This window comes from Cyclopterus lumpus, chromosome 11, assembly GCF_009769545.1.
Source record: "Cyclopterus lumpus isolate fCycLum1 chromosome 11, fCycLum1.pri, whole genome shotgun sequence".
Classification (NCBI taxonomy): Eukaryota; Metazoa; Chordata; class Actinopteri; order Perciformes; family Cyclopteridae; genus Cyclopterus; species Cyclopterus lumpus.
This window is the reverse complement of record NC_046976.1, coordinates 12,032,628-12,039,763: the sequence shown is the minus strand read 5'-3', so window position 1 is coordinate 12,039,763 and position 7,136 is coordinate 12,032,628.

Genomic DNA, 7,136 nt, shown 5'->3' with positions numbered 1-7,136 from the left:
CAACGCTGGACCATACAGTTATTGTGATCTATTTCTTTCTTTCTTCTGCACAGATGTTATTGTTATTAAAATATAATTAATATTGTAGTATAATAAAAGATTTAAAAAAGGCATGAATGTACTGACAATCACGACTGTCTGAGCCGAATACAATAACACATTTCATCACTTACTCAGCTTTATCACAGTGAAAACTCCAGGTATCAAATAATCTACACCAACAGAGTGTTGATCAATACATGTAATCTCAATTTAACCTAATGGTGAGCTAAAAAAAAGGTATCTTAATGACAAATCTTTCCCAAAGATAACTAGAAATGGTGTCTTCCTGACAGACCCCTAGGTCAAATAAAGTGCATTATTGGAAGACTGCACAAGCAAGACCAAAGTGCAGCCTGATCACATGTTTACATGTGAACCTGGTGATAATGCATAATGTATGGCACCTTCATTAACCTGAGCTGTACCTGCCTGGCAAAGAGGGTTGGCAGAGACCTGGGGACTGAAACAGAGAAGCAAAGACAAAGAGTCCCAGAGTGACTGAAAAAGAGTGTTAGCTACAAGAGATCTCAGAGGTATAGCTCTAGGTCATGATACCTGTATCCAGGTGGACAGAGCCCTGGCAGGGAAGCAGGGATGAAGGAAAATAGAGTCTCCTGCTCCTCTATGTCCAAGAGAGCGTAGCGCTCTCACCAGGCTGCCCATTCTTCTAACACCCAGGAACACACAAAAGATATCTCCCATGCCCTCTCATGTTTCTTGTGTCCCTATTTCCCTCTCTCTTTTACTGTCAGTCTAACTCACCACACACAAAACTGACAGGCAACTTACAACAGTAGACTTTATACCCACGCTTTATGAGTTACAGGCTGGTTATGAGCAAAACATGTGACAAGCTTATTGTTGTTTTTGAGAGGTCAAGTAATGTCACATTGTGCTGGAATCAAGATAACACTGATCAACCAGTTTTGCAGGTGAGCACATCCAGGCACCACGTGCATATCAATTAAAACAATAAAAGAAAATACAAAACCGACATTTATGTTCATGCCATGTGGTCAAAGCTCTGAATAGCACTTTCTCAAACGGTCTCAAAAAACGATTTTATAGACTTCACAGACACTATGAGAGCGCTTAACCTGCAGTGTTGTATCTTTACCGCTAGATGTCACTATCAATCCATCACAAGCTCCTGTAAGCGCGAGTGGACGTCCTAAAAGGAAGGAGTGGAATGTCTAAAAAAAAATCACGTTGTGCAATCATAGTTTCACAAACATCCAACAATCCTTTGAAGAACACAGGCACAGCATATCCACTAACATAAATAACATACTGAGAAGAAGTTCAGGTCTGCTATAGAAAAAAACATGTATTCGTATGGCTAAATGTGTGACACACATTTTAAGTAAAAGTCTTGTTTTCTGCAAAATGTTTTCTGAAGCTTACACAAGGCTCTCCTAATGAGTGGACTCAACCAAATATTATTTTTTTAAGCAACATTCTCTATTTCTAACCTTCCATGCAATTTAACAGTGGATATAATTTTAACAAACTGCCTCAACTCTGACTGCTTGAGCCTCAAATTAACTTCAGATAAACTTTTTAGGGCATTTTTGCACAGAACAAGGACTGTGGATTTCTTACACCAGAAAAGGACAAGGAATAATCAAAGCATGCAAACACCATTTCACTGCTCATGAGTTATATGACTATTGTCTTGACTAGAGTGAAACTATCATTTAAGAAAAACTGAGGCTGTCATGTGGTCTGCAGAGCTCTAAGCTGCTTGTGTATGCTAGCCTGCTCTGGTTTGTACTGATTATTTAATTGGTGGTTTCTCTTGACCGAGACTCAGATGTCATATGTGTTTCTCTTTTTGTGGTATTGCACTCTCTTCCGGTGTGAGCTTCGGCCCGACTGTGTATGTCTTACCTGCTCCATTACTCTTAATGTGTGCAGATCCCTACTCTAGCAGCACACCAGGTACTTTTAAGAGAACACTAAAAATGTTGTGGTCAATATTAGGATGTTACGTTTTTTTGGATGTCCAACATAATATTAATCTGTTTGTATTTGTTGGATGACCATACGTCAAGTGAGGTGCCTTAAAAACTCAAAATGTGTCGTTTAGAGGAGACCTATTTCCAGAAGTAACAACCTCCTTTTGCTCTGCTTAGTAAGCCAACGAGTGACCTGAGGCACGGTTGTCCATGGTGGTTTGGCCTGGAGGAGGAGGACCTGCGTGTCATAGTTCAGAGATCAGGAGGTGGAATGTGACAGCGAATGGTAATTTAATGACGAAGGAAATGTGTGTTATAGGTACATTTCTTTGTTGTTCGATCTTAAAAATGTAAACTTATACAATAATTTTAAAAAGCCTATACCTTCATCCTGACACATTGCATTTTGAGATGTCTTTGAGGATTTTGTAAACCAAGTGTTAAGTCCTTTAACAGTAAAGTGATGCAGACATTTTTTACAATTACATATATAGATAAATAATCACCTCACAGGGCTTAATACAATACTTTTATGTACTGCTCTGACAAATTCTAACAAAAAGTGTGTCAGTAGCCAGATTTTGGCAACACAATTAGCGTTTGGAAGACAGACGGACAGTGTGTATTATGCTGCTAAATTCACTTTGACCACAGCCTCTGTTTTCTGTCAAAAAATGTAACTATAACCTTTTTACAGCCACCTTGGGTTGAGATGTTGATACTTATGCTTTAGGCAGATTATCACTTCAACTTGTAAAATTAGATTGTTCGAATTTTTTTGTCCGAAAGCAGTTGCAGAGACAAGATATTCATTTGTCAGTTGTCAATTATGTGGCACAATGTGACCTCAGTTGCATGTTTGTGTGTGTTCTGCTGAAGCCCGCGGTGGCAGGGTGACACTGGCTAAATGTTTGCAGATGAAGGCTCCCAATATCTAATCACCACGGTAACAAGGGTCCACCATGGTAGGCCAGTGGGGCAAGCAGCCCAAGGCACTGTGGGTATTAATGGGGCAAGATGTTTATTTCAGAATCAACCGCTTGTGGGTATGTGTGTGTGTGTGTGTGTGTGTGTGTATGTGTGTGTGTGTGTGTGTGTGTGTGTGTGCGTGCCCGCAATTGTCCCATGACCACTTGCCTGAGGGGAAAGTGTGTTTTGCCGCTGCTCGTCCAAACTCCACTTAACACAACCTTCTGCCCCTGACCTCAGCTTAATCCACACAGTTACAGCGTGACAGGAGGAGAGTGGATACTTCCTGGTGAAAAACGACTGTGTCATTGTAACGCTGTGTGCACATCCCTGCGGTCACAAATGCTGACGCACACGCACAACCATAAGCTGAATAGTTTAGCGGCCTTGTGGGGAACATATTTTCAGTGAATAACATTTGGTATGAAATTGCACAAAGACAGACAGAAAACTAACCAAAATGCATTATAAAAGTAAGAGGAAGAAGTTACAAGAAGTACAACGCAACAAAGGACTTTAATTTAACCCCCTATCCTCTCTTCCTCCTTCTGTTTCATGGATTGTGGAAATCTGGATCGTGGTCCATGCCTACTACTCATTATTCATACATTTGTCATATTCATTTAATGTGTTATAACTCTGTAACGCTGTTCATCTGTACACATGACATCTATTGCTTCTGTCCATCCTGGAGAGGGAATCCTCCTCTGTTGCTCTCCTGAAGGTTTCTTCTATTTTTTCCCCATGAAAGGTTTTTTCTGTTTTCTTTGGGTTTTTCCAAAGAGTTTTTCCTGATCCGATGTGAGGTCCTGGACAGGGATGTCATATGTGTACAGATTGTAAAGCCTCTGAGGAAAATTGGCTATACAAAATAAACTGAATTGAATACATTTCATTTGTTAGCTATGAAAGGGGTCGATAAATTGACTTCATTTACACAGTGTTTTAAACTAGAGTGGAAACAAGCAAGTCTTCATTCATCCATGCGTATACACAGGAAAGGTTTGAGGGTCAGTGTTTTGCTCAAGGATGGTTTGACATGCAAATCACAGAGAAGCTGCGGATCAAAGTCCTATGATTAAAGTAGACCTGCCCTCACCTGAGCCTCTGCACTCATAGAATACAGGTATATCAGTACAGGTATATCAGTCACAAAAATACAAATTAGGTATTTAACACATGTTAATATGAATATGCAGAAAGTTGTGAGGGTTCGGTTGTGCCGGACCCAAGCGCAGACAAGGGGAGGCAAGGTTGGATGGAGGTAAATAGTTTATTGTAGAGAACCGGAGGGAGAGCGTAGATGGAGTGGTGAGTGGCGTGAGCGGCGGCTGAGCGGAAGTCCAGGTACGGGATGAATATTGATAATATTCTCCATTAGACTGCTTAGCTCTGCTGTCACAAGTACAGACACAGGAGAACATTCCTGCCCAATGCATAAAGACTTTATAGTTATATGTGGTTATAGTAGTTATACAAGATGTAACAACAGTGCAATTGTGTTATAGTTGCTATAACAATAATCTTTGCACTATTGTTTAGTTAGTTAATTTAATATTATTCAATATATTTTGTATATATTGTGCATTTCTTATATTTTATATTGCTTTACCTGTATCTATAAATGCGCTGCAGTGAAAAGAAATCCCCCCTTGCAGGATAATAAAGTAGACTTCTGCTCAACAAGAAAATAAAAGGCTGAGGATAAATGTATTTAAACTTACAGACATAATTTGTTGTCAACATAATGAGCATGGACTTCTCATGCCACAAGCTGGTATTTAACTGTTTTACATTCACTGTTAAAGTGCATGTTGATTCTAATGGGGTTGAAACATTGAAAGTATAATAAAGAACATGTTATGATTAATATCAATAGAATAAAAAAAAAATAATACAAAACCTTTGCTTGCCTCAGTTTCATCACATGTGTTTACCACATCAGTTTATAGTCAACAAACACATATTTTGGAATTTCTCAGTGTTTTTGAGGACTGTAATAACTTTATCAATGAATTCAAGTATTGTTATCTACAATTCTAAACAAACACAAAGCTACTTTTCATCCTGTTTTGAATTTTGAACTCGCTTAAACAAAGTAGCTCTTGCTGTGTGAAGTCACTGGTAGGAGGTTTATAGTGTTAATCACCCACATTATGTGTTAACTGGGTGGGTTTATTGTTTGTTTCAGTCCATTCTAATAAAAGCAGCACAAAATGTTTCTTTTTATATCTCCCCCTCAGCCTTTTCACAGTTGGGTTTGTACGTTAAAATAATGCACGCCATGGAGAGATAAGAAAGGTGATATGTTTCACTTTTTCAAAAGAGTTTAAAAAAAACCTGCTTTCATCCATTTAGGAAATTCCACAAAAGCAGTTGTGGGATACTGTGGGCAGGAATACCGCAAGTCTTCAGGAACACCACAGGAGAATATTTCCCGGAATTTAGGGCTGTGCGACCACAGCAGCAACATCTGATTTTGAGTCTGAGCGCAGGTCAGTTTGAGATAACACAGGTAGCAGAGCTTTTTGTCTCCTCAACTGTTCCTCTCTGGAGGCCTGGAATGAAAACCGTAGAGGGAAAGAAGGAAATATAGGAAAGGAGAAAAAGCTGCATTTTTCAAATGGTGAATAATTAACTGACCTGACATGATAGCTGCCGCAGGACCACTTCTGTGGCTCGGTTTCAGTGTGTGTGAGTGTAAATGTGATGTGGGGGAGGGTCCACTTCCTGCACCAACTCCTGATTTTGGGGGGCCTTATATTTGTGGCAAACTTGGAAAGAAGATGAAGTGAAAGGAGGACTTCGAAAGATGTAAAAGTAATCAATTATTGTGTCTTGAGAGATTTGTGAATATGAGTAATGATTGTAAAAATGCACAGAGCAGTTAGGATTGGGGGCGGGGGGGTCCAGACATTTTACAAAAATACAGGTAATAAATGTAACCCAGTGGAGGATATTATTAAGCAAGATTTTAAATGATGAAGGTTAGTGAAGGTTTTAATAGCACCGTGTGAGCATTTTACTCTCTGGGTAATATATCCTCTTACTTCAGAGCAAAAACCTTCCCTGTTGTGGATGTGTGCATTAATACAGGTGCTGTTCATGCGTGTGGCCTCAGGAAGTGGTATACGCCCAGTTTCTAAGCTAAATAAACTTGTTCAGACATTATCATTCCCATCCTTTAAAGTCACGTCAGACCCACCATTTAATAGCAGAAGTTGATATTTCTAATAACCCCTGTTTAACTCAAAGCTGTGGAGATTCACCATGGTCAGGTTGTGTTAGCGTGTGAGCTACTTCCTCTCACACAGACAGTGTGTGTATGTCTGTCTGTTCAGCATTGTGTTTAAACTCAGTTTTGCTAGATTACTTTGTATTTATTGATTAATGTTCTCTCTCTGTGTGTGTGAGACCAGCTTGGGGCTTGGCAGTGTCTGCTCTGAGGTTTCTGCGGCTGCAGGTAGCGGACCTGTTCACTTATACACTGTAATGTACTCCAGATGATCCAACTATTTATAAATCTCCCACATGCATGTGCTCACACACTCTGCCCTGTTGTAATCCTGGCGCCTTTCTTTTTACTACGCCATCATTTCTTGAAACTAGTTTGCTGGAAGCACATGCATGCACACACACACACACACACGCACGCACGCACACACACACACACACACACACACACACACACACACAGACACACACACACACACACACACACACACTCAACAAGACCTTTTGCCTCTTTTTTTTAAATAGGTGGTGTTGCTTTACACTTTTCCTGTTAGTTGTGTGTGTGTCTGTGTGTGTGTGTGTAGGTGTGTGTGTGTGTGTGTGTGTGTGTATGTGTGTGTATGAGGGAGACTTTAGAAGTTGGCACTAACCATCACCAAGCAGCCAGGGAAAGAAAGTTATGAGGCATTTAGGCCTGTTTTACAGGACCTGAAAAAAACAAGCTAACGGTTCATGTGACACCAAACGCCAGGCTTATAAAATCCCACAACCAACACCTTCTCAGAGAGAAGAAAGGGAGAAAGAGAATTAGACTGTTCTAATTTGTAACTTTTTGCCAAGTAAAGAAATACCTCAAATGCATACACTGACTCAGAGGACAACTGGCTTGAAAAATGCAGGCCAGCGATAATCACTGCATCAGCAAGACTTTGT